Raw genomic sequence first — 16,304 nt, forward strand, 5'->3', positions numbered from 1 at the left:
TTGTAATTTTACAAAAATAAAGATGCAATTTTATGAGAGAAATACTCTGCATCTCAAAGTGAGATCTGTGGAGCACTTTAAGTTGTACTTCAGTATAGGTTTTACAGATAAGGAAATGCTTCATCTTTTGGCCCATCTGCTCCACATTATCATTAGTATCAAAACTTTGAAAAGAATATGCAAGACAATGTGTCTGTTCCGGAGGAGGAACCACACAGACTTCGCCTGTAGTCCCGGCGATTAGTAGCTCCTGAAATCACCTCTTTCATGGAGGAGATGGCTAGACCTGGCAGTCTGCAGGGTTATCGCTTCTCATATAAGTAAAACTTATAATATAAACTCGTAATATTATGACTTTAACCTCGGAATATTATGATTTTTTTCTTATAAGATTACAACTTTATTGTCATAATATTTTGACTTTATTCTCATAATATTCCAAGTTTTTTTTTCATAAAATTACAACTTTATTCTCGTGATATTACGACTTTATTCTAGAAGTCTAAAAACAAAAAACAAAAAACAAAAAAACCTCAACGTTGCCGTACTTAATATCTCATGGGTGCCTTAAAAATTCAGGGTGCTTAAAAAAAAAAAAAATCAGATCCGCCTCTGTCTAGACGAGCTTTATCGGTACAAGGGAGTGGCAAGATGGCCGGCGATGGGTAAAGTTTTCTCAGGCAATGACCAATCCAGTGATTTACTTTGAGCATAGTGACCAAAACGCTGGTCTGCACCCAAAAAGACGAAACTGCGCGCTGACAGCAGAGCTCCTCCAGTTCATCCAACACTGGGCTGGAAGGTGGGGGGGAGAAAAAAAAAATCACAACATTTTGTACGTTTTTCCGCTGTAAGAGGACGTCGACGCTTGTACGGCAAATGAAAAGCTCGTCCGCAGGCTAGCCACCTAGCTCCATTAAAGGAAAAGGAACCAAAAAGTTGTGAGTAACGCTAACTTAAGCTTTATTGCCGCAGCGTTCTCCGGTGGTCTCGGTGAAGTCGTGCTAATAAGTTGATATTTGAGGTTAGCTGTGGAGTGCTAAACAGGGAGTTTGACTCCTAGCCACCTTCCAAGTTGAAAACCACCGAGTCTGGTTGTCATAACTTTTTCCTTTAAAAAAAAAAAATCATCAGTGCCTCTCAGCCAGTTCTGTTCTTAAAATTGGTAATAACAACAACAACAAAAAACTAAAGTCTGTTATCCACTAACCTTTAGTCGATAATTGCTTGTTTAATCAAGTGGTGTTGCTCGCTAGCTAGCGGCTTGCTAAACGTTAGCAGTGTGATGCTAACAGCTAATCTACATGAGACATTCCTTATGTGGTTAATACATTATGGGTTTTAAATTGGGCACCGAAATTTACGTTCTCAGTAAAAGTTTTTAGGTTACCTGCAGCATGAAAAATAAATCAAACACTGAAGCGTGCTCAGTAGGTTTCTGTGGTACTCAATAAAGCGGTGTTTTTCATCTTAAATCTTGCAGAACACTTAGAAAGTTATATTTAATACGGGAAAAGATGTTTGTGTTTGTAATATTACGATAAAAAATGTGCCAAAGCATGGTGGCACTCTCATGCAAGCTGGCATAACAGTGAGACGACATTCTTCCAAGGACTTTATTCTGTGTTCAGAGTGCATCAGACTAACAATGAAATATTTGTTCCCTGCAAAGTCAAGTTATGAGACAGCCACACTTACCGTGGGGAATTTGGTTAGTCTGTTGTAAAGCTGGTCAAGTTATTTCACAAATAAAAGTTCTTTGAACACCAAAGTTGGGAAGTCAGTTTTTGTCTCACTAATCATCTCACCTGCAAAGTCGCCCCATAGACCAAGGTCGCTCCTCTCACCAAACCAAACAAAAACAAATGAATATGACAGTCATAAAGTATGATGGCAGTTGTTCTTTTTCCTGAAATAACACACAGTGATGCTAACTATGCTTAAAATAAATGTATGGACATTGTAAACTGTAAAACCTACGTTTCATTTCATACCAAATGTGTACTTGTCAGATAATAATCATGTTATCGAGAGGTCGTTCTTCATTTGCTGTAGGCTAAACCCTGCAATTTGTTGCGTGAATAGATGTTTTAATTTGTACAAGATGCAGTCATTTATTGACCACAGTTATTCACAATGATAAACAATGACATCAGCTGTACATTTATTTTCAACAGGACAGTAGTTGCGGGACAGGTGCAGTAATATCTTATAAGCCTTCATGTACATTGTCTCTTAGTGGAAGAAGTTCAGTGCATGCTCAATAACAACTTTGACAATACATTTTTTTCTTTAATAATTTATACTTGTTACATCATTATTGTTCTTCAGTTATTCAGCAAGATGACTTGGGTAGTGGTGTGAGAGGACAGTAAAGCCCACCAACTTACTCCCTATCCCAAGCCTAGATGAAATCAGAAAGCCAGTTTCAGTATCAAGGGTGTTGAGAAAGAAGTTGGTTTTAGTTATCAACCCACACTAATGTAGAACAGATATAGACATTCAGCACTTTCATTTTTATATAATAGGACATGTCCTACATCAAAAATCAGAATTTGTCTCAGAATGTCAAACAAAGCCCCATTGAACATATAATATCCATGTCTTGTATGGAATTTATTTTAGGGGTGCATATAGAGATACTGTACTTTTCTGATACTTGATATGCAGATTTTCAAACTCATTTTGGCCAATAGGTAGCATGGTGGCTTAGTAGTCAGCACTGTTGCCTCACAACAAGAATGTTGTGGGATCACATCCCACCTGCAGCCTTTCTGTGTGGAGTTGTGCATGTTCTCCCCTGTGTTCGCATGGGTTTTGTCTGGGTGCTCAGGCTTCCTCCCACAGCCAAAGACATGCAGGTTAGGTGGATTGGAAATTTAAATTGACCATAGCTGTGCAAATGTATTTCTCTGTCTAAATGTGGCCCTGTGACAGACTGGTATCCTGTCCAGGGTGAAACCTACCTATGATTGCTGGTATTGGCTGCACCCCTATGTGACCCTTAATTGGAGTAAGCAGGTATAAAAAAAAATGGATGGCTTTTGGCCATTACTGATGCATACATATTGGGTTTTATTTGTCTTATTTCTTTGAAGAAAAACAACCCTCTCTTATGCCGCGTTCACACTGGGCGCTGCCATGTAATCCCAATGGAAGGACACGTTGTGGTGCCAAGCCACGCAGCGCAACACGAACGCGAATGAAGCGACGCGAGTGAAGCAGTTTTGAGCGATTAGCGTGATATTGCGTCACGTCGCGTTGCCCTCCTCCCCAAGTTGAAAAATCTGAACTTTTTCGTCTTGTCGCGCAGCGATGACCAATCAGGGACTGGATATGTGGTGACGTGGAGTTTGACTCAGTTGGATGTGAACATGTCCTGTCTCTGGTAGCCAGCCTGTGAGTAGGACTTACGTCCCTTTTGTCCTTTATTTGACAATTATGACAGAGTTTGGGGGAAGCGCGATCTGCAGCCCTGCAGCAACGGAAGCTGAGTTTTTTTCTTCTCCTACGCGCGTGCGAGCGAATTGTCTGAAGATTATTTTATTTATTAACTACACAGATGTATAATAAAGCAAATGGTCACTGGTTTCTAAACACAACTATGACAGAGTTTTTGGAGCGAGCAGCAGCGCCACAGCAGGGGGAGCGGAGTTTTTTTTTTTTTTTTTTTATTGTTTACATGTGCGCGCGTGAACGGGACAGGACGTTCTCAGACTGGGTCCTGCAGAGGCGGAAGGACCGCTGAAAGCGGCCATCATCCAGATGCAGCTCCTGCAGCAAATAATGATACTCCTCGAATTGAGAACGTCTCATGACGTTTGTCAGCTTTCTACAACAACTCGCTCCGTGTGATCAAGGTCCGTCATGTTAACTAGACTGACAACCGGAGCCGGCTAACGGAATGGAAGCTCCTCCTATTTGATGACGCACTGGGGTGAATTTTCGCAGCGAAAGCAGAGGGACACACCGGGCGATGGTGGTGCGTCCGTCACCACGCGACCGATGCGAATTTGTGGCGTCTGGTCGCGCCCGGTGTGAACGCGGCATTATACTGGAATTGGCCAACATTGTGTTAAAAATAAATACTAGTTTAACTAAACCAAACCCCCCCCCCAATCTGTATAGTCATAGCCTGTAAATTAATAAACCAGCTTTCATTTTTAGGTGTTGCACTTACAATGACAAATGACATTAAAATACATTATGGATTGCTTTCGCCTTTTCATTAAACCCATTTGCATTTCTTCTTTGTGTCCACAGAAAGTAGGCTGGGTGACTTAACTCTGCTTCCTTTTCTCTGTTGACACAGAGAGCTTTTCCTTATGCACAACTTTCCAGTAGGGGTGGGTGATCTAAACTGAAAATGATATCACATTGTTTCAAGGAAATTTGTTATAACGGTATTTATGATGATACGGATAAAAAAAACAAAAAAAAAAAACAACAAAATGATCAGCGGCTGACACACTGCTTTCACTTTCACACCTGAATAGACTTGTCATTGTGTGTGCTAGAACATCAGTGCAAAATTTCACAATTTAAAGTAGCAAGTTGAAAATGTGCTTAATGGAAACAGGTGCATGTGTGTATACAGTAATATAACTTTTTTAATCATGTAAAAATTTATATTGTATAATTGTGGCCTGTATGGTATACCGTGTATCTGGAAAGTATTTGCAGCGCTTCACTTTTCCCACATTTTGTTATGTTACAGTCTTTTTTGCTCTGTGGAAACAATTAATTTCATTGCCCTGAAATGTGCCAAGCCCAGAACTTGCACTTTTTCAGTAAGATATTACTTGAGGCCTCTTTTCAGTATTGTGTTCGCTGTCTTGCATTTCGTGTTTGAGGAGGTGTTTTGCTCCAATATGTACAGTATTTAGGTGCACTCTTCTGTTGGATGGCTGGTCTGCAGTACCCGTGGCACTGGCTACTGTCTTCAACCTCATTTTGGGTGGAGTACTGGGCCTGTGCCTGCGTACATCTTTCGTAGGGGTGTTTTACTTGCTGTGGTTGTGGGGCTCTGTTTGGTCGTGGAGCGACCTGGCTTTGGTGCGGCGCACTATAGTTATTCATGTTATCACACATCTGTTTTCATTTGACTTTTTTACCCTGCATGCATATTCACGTGTACATACTATCTTGTAACTCACTCCTTCACACACATTACTACGATTACTGCTACTAGCCTGACCACATTTTCTATCAAGTGTGTTCTAACTTTTCTCTCTGTCCTCTGTCTCTCCTGTACTTGTTAGTGTTTTTGTTGATGTCTTAAGCACAGTTTTGGTTTAAGTGTGGATGAACTCAACCAAAACTTGCACTGAAGGACCTATGAGAGTTGTTGTTGTTTTTGACTTCTCAGATGCTATACAGCTGGAAACTGAGTATCGGTGGAGTACTGTTGTGCAAAATGTGGTATCCAAGATAGCCAGGTTGTAGTTCCATTATAGTTACTTTGTCACAAACTGTCATAAATAATCTTGTAATACTTCTTTTTGTAGGGTTTTTGGGATGAGGAATCCAATTATGTGGTTATTTTGGCATTTCTATGAGAATATCATATGAAATGGGCATTGCCTTGGTCGTGTAATAGCAGGATTTTGATGTTTCCACCATAATAGTGTGTGCATAGTCACAAAGAATCATCATAGAAATGTAATATATATTATTTAATTAACATTAATAAACCGAAGTAATTGTGAATGCCATAGATCTCTTACTCTTTAAAATACAGATTCAAAAACAAGACGATCAACACACTTACATAACACAATAATGTAATCAATCAAGAGCCTATATAAAGTTTCACTTTATATAGGCCTTTGAAGGATTATGCCAGAACTACTTGATGGATGCTCACCAAATTTTCAACATGGACACATATTAGGTCATGGAAGACTTCATTAAATTTTGGAGGTGATCCAGATTCTGGATAAAGATTTCACTTTAGTGTATACTTTAAAGGATTATGTCAAAGGTACTTCATGGATTCTCTCCACATTTGCACCACATAGATATTAAGGCATGAAAGACTACTGAATTTTGAAGGTGATCCAGATTGGTGGGTGTCAGAAATCTCTGATTGCTCTTTTTCCCATTATGGTCCGTTTATAAAAAAAAAAAAAAAAAAAAAAAAAAAAAAAAAAAAAAAAAAAAATCAGATGACAAAATGTGTTAACTCATTATAGAAACTTCATATAATGTTTTACTACCCTTGAAAAATGTCAGCTACCTATTTTCTAAACACTACCCAGTGTAGAGTCCATGGATCCCCATGGGCATCCGACTAGTTGTATACGAGGTCCATTAGAAAAGTATCAGGCATTTTTATTTTTTGCAATAACCTTATGGATTTGAATCACGTGTGATTGCATCAGCCAAGCTTGAACCTTCGTGCACATGCTTGAGTTTTTTCACGCCTGTCGGTTGCATCATTCGCTTGTGAGCACGCTTTGTGGGAGTAGTGGTCCAGCCCCCTCGGCGGATTTTCATTGTCAGGAAAATGGCCGAGCGACTGCTGCTTTGCTGCATCAAAATTGTTTCAGAAACTGTGAGAGACAACCAGGTGGAAACCATTCGGAAACTTCAGATGGCTTTCGGTGAAGATCTTATGGGCATCACACAGCTTAAGGAGCATTACAACCGGATTAAAGACGGCCCACAGCAGCTGAGGGTGCGCCGCGCTTCGAGCGGCCATCGACAGGCTGAAACGACCAAATCATTTCCAAAGTGAAGGCTGTGTTGATCCGGGATGTCGTCTGACTACCAGAGAAATGGCGAGAGGTGGACATAGCACTTTTTTGGCACATTACACTGTTACAGGAGATTTTGTAATGAAAGACGTGCGGCGGAATTCGTACGTCAGGATGGAGCCGCTAATTGCGCAGAACAAAAAGCACCTCCGTGTTGGAAGTCTCACGGGACAGGCCAGCTCTTCCACCATTTGGAAGATTCAGACGGCTTTGGGTGGCTTTTCAGTCGAGTGAGTATCCGAGAAATTGTCGAAGAGCTGAGCATGTCACAACATGTCCTGTGAGACAAACACGGAGGTGCTTTCGTTCCGCACCATTAGCGGCTCTGTGGTGAATTCCTCCGCTCCTGTTTTCATGATAAAATCTCCTTTAACAGTGGAATGTGCCGGGAAAGTGCTCAGTCCACCTTTTCTGCCATTTCTCTGGTAGTCAGACGACGTCCCGGATCAACACAGCATTCAGTTTGGAAATGATCTGGTCGTTTCAGCCTGTCGATCGCCGCTTGGAGCGCAGCGCGCCCTCCGCCATTGTGCTCCGTCTTTAAACCGGCTGTACCACTCCTTAATCTGTGTGATGCCCATAAAATCGTCCCTGAAAGCTATCTGAATTTTCTGAATGGTGTCCACCTGGCTGTCTCTCACAGTTTCTGGAAAAATTTGATGCAGCGCTGCTCCAGCCGTTCAGACATTTTCCTCACAATGAAAATCCGACGAGGGGGGAGGACCAGTGCTCACTCAAAGCATGCTCACAGGCGAATGACGCAACCGACAGGCGTGAAAAAACTCACGCATGCACACGAAGGTTAAAGCTTGGCTGATGCAATCACACGTGATTCAAATCCATAAGGTTATTGCAAAAAATAAAAAGGTCTGATACTTTTCTAACAGACCTCGTATATTCTCATAGTTCTCGCTAGCGTTTTATCAGAGTAATGGCTTGTTATGCTCCTGCCTGAAAAATTACACTGCAAATTGGGCCGTTACATTGTTTTTGAGACTGTGTTGCTTATGGCTGGGCGATCTGGGTAAAAAAAAGAATCACGATTTTTTTTCCTCATATCATTCGATCTCGATTTTCGATTCGATCTTTGAACATTCTTATTCAAAATATATAAATATTTGTTATAATTCACTTGTATTAAAAAAAGACAACATAGGTGTTTTAAAAGATGATTTCTGGTTTTTATTATCAAGAAAATTTAACTATGCCATTTCAAGTACAATAATGAAAATATGAAACTTTTCATTGTAGTGACCTGCACATACAATGTTATTACAAACGGCAAACAAAGACTAAATTAAAAAATAGTAATGTATAAAAATGTGCAAACTGGCAGTGGCCACATCTGTAAACTTGAAATTAAACAACTGTGTAAGAGTAAACACACACTGAAGCTATTATAATTATGCATATAAATATAAAATGAAAAAGTGCACAGCAAACACTAGAAACAATGTAAACTTAAACTCTTCATTCACAGGTTTCTTTACCAAAAAATGTTTATAACTATAAAATGAAAAAGTGCACAGCAAACAGTAAACAAAATGTAAACTTTACTCTTCAGTCACAAGTTTCTTTACCAAAAAATGTTTATAACTATAAAATGAAAGTGCACAGCAAACAGTAAACAAAATGTAAACTTTACTCTTCATTCACAAGTTTCTTTACCAAAAAATGTTTATAACTATAAAATGAAAGTGCACAGCAAACAGTAAACAAAATGTAAACTTTACTCTTCATTCACAAGTTTCTTTACCAAAAAATGTTTATAACTATAAAATGAAAGTGCACAGCAAACAGTAAACAACATGTAAACTTTACTCTTCATTCACAAGTTTCTTTACCAAAAAATGTTTATAACTATAAAATGAAAGTGCACAGCAAACAGTAAACATGTAAACTTTACTCTTCATTCACAAGTTTCTTTACCAAAAAATGTTTATAACTATAAAATGAAAGTGCACAGCAAACAGTAAACAAAATGTAAACTTTACTCTTCATTCACAAGTTTCTTTACCAAAAAATGTTTATAACTATAAAATGAAAGTGCACAGCAAACAGTAAACAAAATGTAAACTTTACTCTTCATTCACAAGTTTCTTTACCAAAAAATGTTTATAACTATAAAATGAAAGTGCACAGCAAACAGTAAACAAAATGTAAACTTTACTCTTCATTCACAAGTTTCTTTACCAAAAAATGTTTATAACTATAAAATGAAAGTGCACAGCAAACAGTAAACAAAATGTAAACTTTACTCTTCATTCACAAGTTTCTTTACCAAAAAATGTTTATAACTATAAAATGAAAGTGCACAGCAAACAGTAAACAAAATGTAAACTTTACTCTTCATTCACAAGTTTCTTTACCAAAAAATGTTTATAACTATAAAATGAAAGTGCACAGCAAACAGTAAACAAAATGTAAACTTTACTCTTCATTCACAAGTTTCTTTACCAAAAAATGTTTATAACTATAAAATGAAAGTGCACAGCAAACAGTAAACAAAATGTAAACTTTACTCTTCATTCACAAGTTTCTTTACCAAAAAATGTTTATAACTATAAAAAGAAAGTGCACAGCAAACAGTAAACAAAATGTAAACTTTACTCTTCATTCACAAGTTTCTTTACCAAAAAATGTTTATAACTATAAAATGAAAGTGCACAGCAAACGGTAAACAAAATGTAAACTTTACTCTTCATTCACAAGTTTCTTTACCAAAAAATGTTTATAACTATAAAATGAAAGTGCACAGCAAACAGTAAACAAAATGTAAACTTTACTCTTCATTCACAAGTTTCTTTACCAAAAAATGTTTATAACTATAAAATGAAAGTGCACAGCAAACAGTAAACAAAATGTAAACTTTACTCTTCATTCACAAGTTTCTTTACCAAAAAATGTTTATAACTATAAAATGAAAGTGCACAGCAAACAGTAAACAAAATGTAAACTTTACTCTTCATTCACAAGTTTCTTTACCAAAAAATGTTTATAACTATAAAATGAAAGTGCACAGCAAACAGTAAACAAAATGTAAACTTTACTCTTCATTCACAAGTTTCTTTACCAAAAAATGTTTATAACTATAAAATGAAAGTGCACAGCAAACAGTAAACAAAATGTAAACTTTACTCTTCATTCACAAGTTTCTTTACCAAAAAATGTTTATAACTATAAAATGAAAGTGCACAGCAAACAGTAAACAAAATGTAAACTTTACTCTTCATTCACAAGTTTCTTTACCAAAAAATGTTTATAACTATAAAATGAAAGTGCACAGCAAACAGTAAACAAAATGTAAACTTTACTCTTCATTCACAAGTTTCTTTACCAAAAAATGTTTATAACTATAAAATGAAAGTGCACAGCAAACAGTAAACAAAATGTAAACTTTACTCTTCATTCACAAGTTTCTTTACCAAAAAATGTTTATAACTATAAAATGAAAGTGCACAGCAAACGGTAAACAAAATGTAAACTTTACTCTTCATTCACAAGTTTCTTTACCAAAAAATGTTTATAACTATAAAATGAAAGTGCACAGCAAACGGTAAACAAAATGTAAACTTTACTCTTCATTCACAAGTTTCTTTACCAAAAAATGTTTATAACTATAAAATGAAAGTGCACAGCAAACAGTAAACAAAATGTAAACTTTACTCTTCATTCACAAGTTTCTTTACCAAAAAATGTTTATAACTATAAAATGAAAGTGCACAGCAAACAGTAAACAAAATGTAAACTTTACTCTTCATTCACAAGTTTCTTTACCAAAAAATGTTTATAACTATAAAATGAAAGTGCACAGCAAACAGTAAACAAAATGTAAACTTTACTCTTCATTCACAAGTTTCTTTACCAAAAAATGTTTATAACTATAAAATGAAAGTGCACAGCAAACAGTAAACAAAATGTAAACTTTACTCTTCATTCACAAGTTTCTTTACCAAAAAATGTTTATAACTATAAAATGAAAGTGCACAGCAAACAGTAAACAAAATGTAAACTTTACTCTTCATTCACAAGTTTCTTTACCAAAAAATGTTTATAACTATAAAATGAAAGTGCACAGCAAACAGTAAACAAAATGTAAACTTTACTCTTCATTCACAAGTTTCTTTACCAAAAAATGTTTATAACTATAAAATGAAAGTGCACAGCAAACAGTAAACAAAATGTAAACTTTACTCTTCATTCACAAGTTTCTTTACCAAAAAATGTTTATAACTATAAAATGAAAGTGCACAGCAAACGGTAAACAAAATGTAAACTTTACTCTTCATTCACAAGTTTCTTTACCAAAAAATGTTTATAACTATAAAATGAAAGTGCACAGCAAACGGTAAACAAAATGTAAACTTTACTCTTCATTCACAAGTTTCTTTACCAAAAAATGTTTATAACTATAAAATGAAAGTGCACAGCAAACGGTAAACAAAATGTAAACTTTACTCTTCATTCACAAGTTTCTTTACCAAAAAATGTTTATAACTATAAAATGAAAGTGCACAGCAAACGGTAAACAAAATGTAAACTTTACTCTTCATTCACAAGTTTCTTTACCAAAAAATGTTTATAACTATAAAATGAAAGTGCACAGCAAACGGTAAACAAAATGTAAACTTTACTCTTCATTCACAAGTTTCTTTACCAAAAAATGTTTATAACTATAAAATGAAAGTGCACAGCAAACGGTAAACAAAATGTAAACTTTACTCTTCATTCACAAGTTTCTTTACCAAAAAATGTTTATAACTATAAAATGAAAGTGCACAGCAAACGGTAAACAAAATGTAAACTTTACTCTTCATTCACAAGTTTCTTTACCAAAAAATGTTGATAACTATAAAATGAAAGTGCACAGCAAACGGTAAACAAAATGTAAACTTTACTCTTCATTCACAAGTTTCTTTACCAAAAAATGTTGATAACTATAAAATGAAAGTGCACAGCAAACGGTAAACAAAATGTAAACTTTACTCTTCATTCACAAGTTTCTTTACCAAAAAATGTTGATAACTATAAAATGAAAGTGCACAGCAAACGGTAAACAAAATGTAAACTTTACTCTTCATTCACAAGTTTCTTTACCAAAAAATGTTTATAACTATAAAATGAAAGTGCACAGCAAACGGTAAACAAAATGTAAACTTTACTCTTCATTCACAAGTTTCTTTACCAAAAAATGTTTATAACTATAAAATGAAAGTGCACAGCAAACGGTAAACAAAATGTAAACTTTACTCTTCATTCACAAGTTTCTTTACCAAAAAATGTTTATAACTATAAAATGAAAGTGCACAGCAAACGGTAAACAAAATGTAAACTTTACTCTTCATTCACAAGTTTCTTTACCAAAAAATGTTTATAACTATAAAATGAAAGTGCACAGCAAACGGTAAACAAAATGTAAACTTTACTCTTCATTCACAAGTTTCTTTACCAAAAAATGTTTATAACTATAAAATGAAAGTGCACAGCAAACGGTAAACAAAATGTAAACTTTACTCTTCATTCACAAGTTTCTTTACCAAAAAATGTTTATAACTATAAAATGAAAGTGCACAGCAAACGGTAAACAAAATGTAAACTTTACTCTTCATTCACAAGTTTCTTTACCAAAAAATGTTTATAACTATAAAATGAAAGTGCACAGCAAACGGTAAACAAAATGTAAACTTTACTCTTCATTCACAAGTTTCTTTACCAAAAAATGTTTATAACTATAAAATGAAAGTGCACAGCAAACGGTAAACAAAATGTAAACTTTACTCTTCATTCACAAGTTTCTTTACCAAAAAATGTTTATAACTATAAAATGAAAGTGCACAGCAAACGGTAAACAAAATGTAAACTTTACTCTTCATTCACAAGTTTCTTTACCAAAAAATGTTTATAACTATAAAATGAAAGTGCACAGCAAACGGTAAACAAAATGTAAACTTTACTCTTCATTCACAAGTTTCTTTACCAAAAAATGTTTATAACTATAAAATGAAAGTGCACAGCAAACGGTAAACAAAATGTAAACTTTACTCTTCATTCACAAGTTTCTTTACCAAAAAATGTTTATAACTATAAAATGAAAGTGCACAGCAAACGGTAAACAAAATGTAAACTTTACTCTTCATTCACAAGTTTCTTTACCAAAAAATGTTTATAACTATAAAATGAAAGTGCACAGCAAACGGTAAACAAAATGTAAACTTTACTCTTCATTCACAAGTTTCTTTACCAAAAAATGTTTATAACTATAAAATGAAAGTGCACAGCAAACGGTAAACAAAATGTAAACTTTACTCTTCATTCACAGGTTTCTTTACCAAAAAATGTTTATAACTATAAAATGAAAGTGCACAGCAAACGGTAAACAAAATGTAAACTTTACTCTTCATTCACAAGTTTCTTTACCAAAAAATGTTTATAACTATAAAATGAAAGTGCACAGCAAACGGTAAACAAAATGTAAACTTTACTCTTCATTCACAAGTTTCTTTACCAAAAAATGTTTATAACTATAAAATGAAAGTGCACAGCAAACGGTAAACAAAATGTAAACTTTACTCTTCATTCACAAGTTTCTTTACCAAAAAATGTTTATAACTATAAAATGAAAGTGCACAGCAAACGGTAAACAAAATGTAAACTTTACTCTTCATTCACAAGTTTCTTTACCAAAAAATGTTTATAACTATAAAATGAAAGTGCACAGCAAACGGTAAACAAAATGTAAACTTTACTCTTCATTCACAAGTTTCTTTACCAAAAAATGTTTATAACTATAAAATGAAAGTGCACAGCAAACGGTAAACAAAATGTAAACTTTACTCTTCATTCACAAGTTTCTTTACCAAAAAATGTTTATAACTATAAAATGAAAGTGCACAGCAAACGGTAAACAAAATGTAAACTTTACTCTTCATTCACAAGTTTCTTTACCAAAAAATGTTTATAACTATAAAATGAAAGTGCACAGCAAACGGTAAACAAAATGTAAACTTTACTCTTCATTCACAAGTTTCTTTACCAAAAAATGTTTATAACTATAAAATGAAAGTGCACAGCAAACGGTAAACAAAATGTAAACTTTACTCTTCATTCACAAGTTTCTTTACCAAAAAATGTTTATAACTATAAAATGAAAGTGCACAGCAAACGGTAAACAAAATGTAAACTTTACTCTTCATTCACAAGTTTCTTTACCAAAAAATGTTTATAACTATAAAATGAAAGTGCACAGCAAACGGTAAACAAAATGTAAACTTTACTCTTCATTCACAAGTTTCTTTACCAAAAAATGTTTATAACTATAAAATGAAAGTGCACAGCAAACGGTAAACAAAATGTAAACTTTACTCTTCACAGGTTTTTGGCCAGAAAGACGAGTCTGTCAACAGCATCTGGTTTTAAGGCTGCTCTGTGGCATGTGACAATATTGCCACTTGTGCTGAAGGCACGCTCTGATGGTGAGCTTGTTGCAGGTGACTCACTCTGGGGTAAGTCAGGCTGTGCAGTTTCCACCATTCCAGAGGATCTGCTTCGCTGTCAACATCTGGAGCCGTGCGGTAGCTTTTCAACTCAGTCTCAGCTGCCTGCTCTTCAGTCAGTCCTGAAGCTGGAGTTTGAGGAGCTGATTTATTTTAAAGAAGCTCCCCAGATATTTTTTTGGGCATTTTTGCTGGTGTTGAAGCTGCTGAGGTATCTCTTGTGCTGCTGGGGGAGGGGGTGGGTCAGTGACCATTTTTCCAAGAGCAGTAGCCTTAACTGCCTCCACTTTGACATCCTGGATGTATTTTGTTCTGAACCGTGGGTCCACAAGTGATGCCAAGTTCAGAAGATCATCAGTGGAGTCGTCACTGTATTTTTCATTTAAGTATTTTGTGACTGTACTCTTGATGTGTCTTGTTAAATCCCAGTCATCCTGAATCTTCAGCACCTCCTCATTGAAAAGATGAATCACTGGTTTAATGTAGGACACAGAAACATAATGCTCACCAGAAAGTGCATCTGTGAACTCCACAAGTGGACTTAGGGCTTTGTGGACAGCTTCAAGGACCTCAATGTCCTGCCATGAAAGGGTTAAGTGCCGTGTTTTTCTGTCTGCAGACAGTACTTTTGTTATGGCCTTTTCCTGCTCCAAAACTCTAGCCACCATTCCCTTTCGTGATCCCCACCTTGTTGGGGATTCAGTCATGAGCATGTGCCTGGGAAGATTCAATTCCTGTTGAGCAAGAGCAAGTTCCTTTTTTCGTTTCCAGGAGAAGGAGAAGGCCCCTACTACCTTCTTGCAAACGCCTGTGGCTCTTTCCACCCTTTGGTCCTTCATACTTCCCTTTGTAGAAAATAAAATAAAAATATGCATAATTTATTCATACAGAACCTTTACCTACTGAGGCTATAAATGGACGATTGGTTATAATTTTTTATTATAGCAATAAAATTAAGAAATAATGTTCTATGTTTGTGTGCTTTGGTACCCTTTTCCAAGAGTACCTGAATTTCAATTATATTACACCTGATTAACTATTTATACACATTATTTGTAAGTTTTAGCATTTAAAATGAGGAAAAAACAAAAACAAACTTGAGTTTCTTTTTCATTTTTTTAATGAAAAATGATTATGTAAAGGAAGTTTGGATTTCACATTTTTAACAGGAAGCTGTGTTTACAATCAAAATAATTAATTTTGTGTGTCTAGAACTCAGAAACAGTGCAGATTAGAAACAGTGCAAAAGTAAACATTTTACAAGGTGAAAATATGCAAAAAGTAACCAATTTTAAAGTGCAGAACCAAACAATATGAATAACAACAAAGTGCAAAACTATATATAAATATATAAATTATTATCTGTATTATTTAAATGTGCAATAAAGCACTCATTTGATCACTCATTTTGTGCAAAATTATACAATATGAATAAAACAAAGTGTCAAACTACATACAAATATATAACCAAGGATCAAAAATAGATCTAAACTACATCAGTCCATTGTCAGTGTGGTACTGTTTGTAACAGTTTCTGTCTGGCTGAAGACAGAAGCCAATTTTACAAACACCCTGCCTTTTCCTCAAAAATTACTACATTTATGTTTGTCTCTGTACTTTTCTGTCACTTTTGCGCTCTTTTTCATACTTTTCCCTCGTTTCAAAAGTCACCGAATGCACTTTACCATAATATATGCAACATATAGCATACTGTTGAAAAGCACGGGTTCTTGGCTTGCTGTCAGTGTTAAAATTTTTCAGATTGAGGGCTTACATGAGAACTTACGGTAATGAGAATCAGTGGCGCACTAGTGTGAAACTTCCGTGTTTTTCCTCTGCGTGATGACGTCACAGGCTTACGTTTACCGTAATATACCATATATCATTGGGAAGCCTTTGGTGTTAGCTTAACAGTGCACTTCGAATCATTCAGATTGGACAAACTATGGTGGAGTTATGGTAAAAAAAAAAACGCATATGGAAAATATGGCGTGGGCGCCATCGCCGTAGATAAAGGGTTAATATTTATTTATTTATTTGTTATATATGAATC

General features: G+C 35.2%; 1 protein-coding gene across 1 annotated transcript in view; it reads left to right on the forward strand.

Moving 5' to 3' along the window:
* The first annotated feature begins 726 nt into the window (after positions 1-726).
* The window catches only part of fryl (furry homolog, like), a 281,561-nt gene continuing 265,983 nt past the window's right edge, over positions 727-16,304 (forward strand). Inside the window, exon 1 of the mRNA XM_034180526.1 lies at positions 727-941. The gene's annotated coding sequence lies outside the window, so the exon portion shown is untranslated. The remainder of the gene's footprint in view (positions 942-16,304) is intronic.

The sequence above is a fragment of the Thalassophryne amazonica genome, chromosome 10 (assembly GCF_902500255.1).
Source record: "Thalassophryne amazonica chromosome 10, fThaAma1.1, whole genome shotgun sequence".
Taxonomy (NCBI): Eukaryota; Metazoa; Chordata; class Actinopteri; order Batrachoidiformes; family Batrachoididae; genus Thalassophryne; species Thalassophryne amazonica.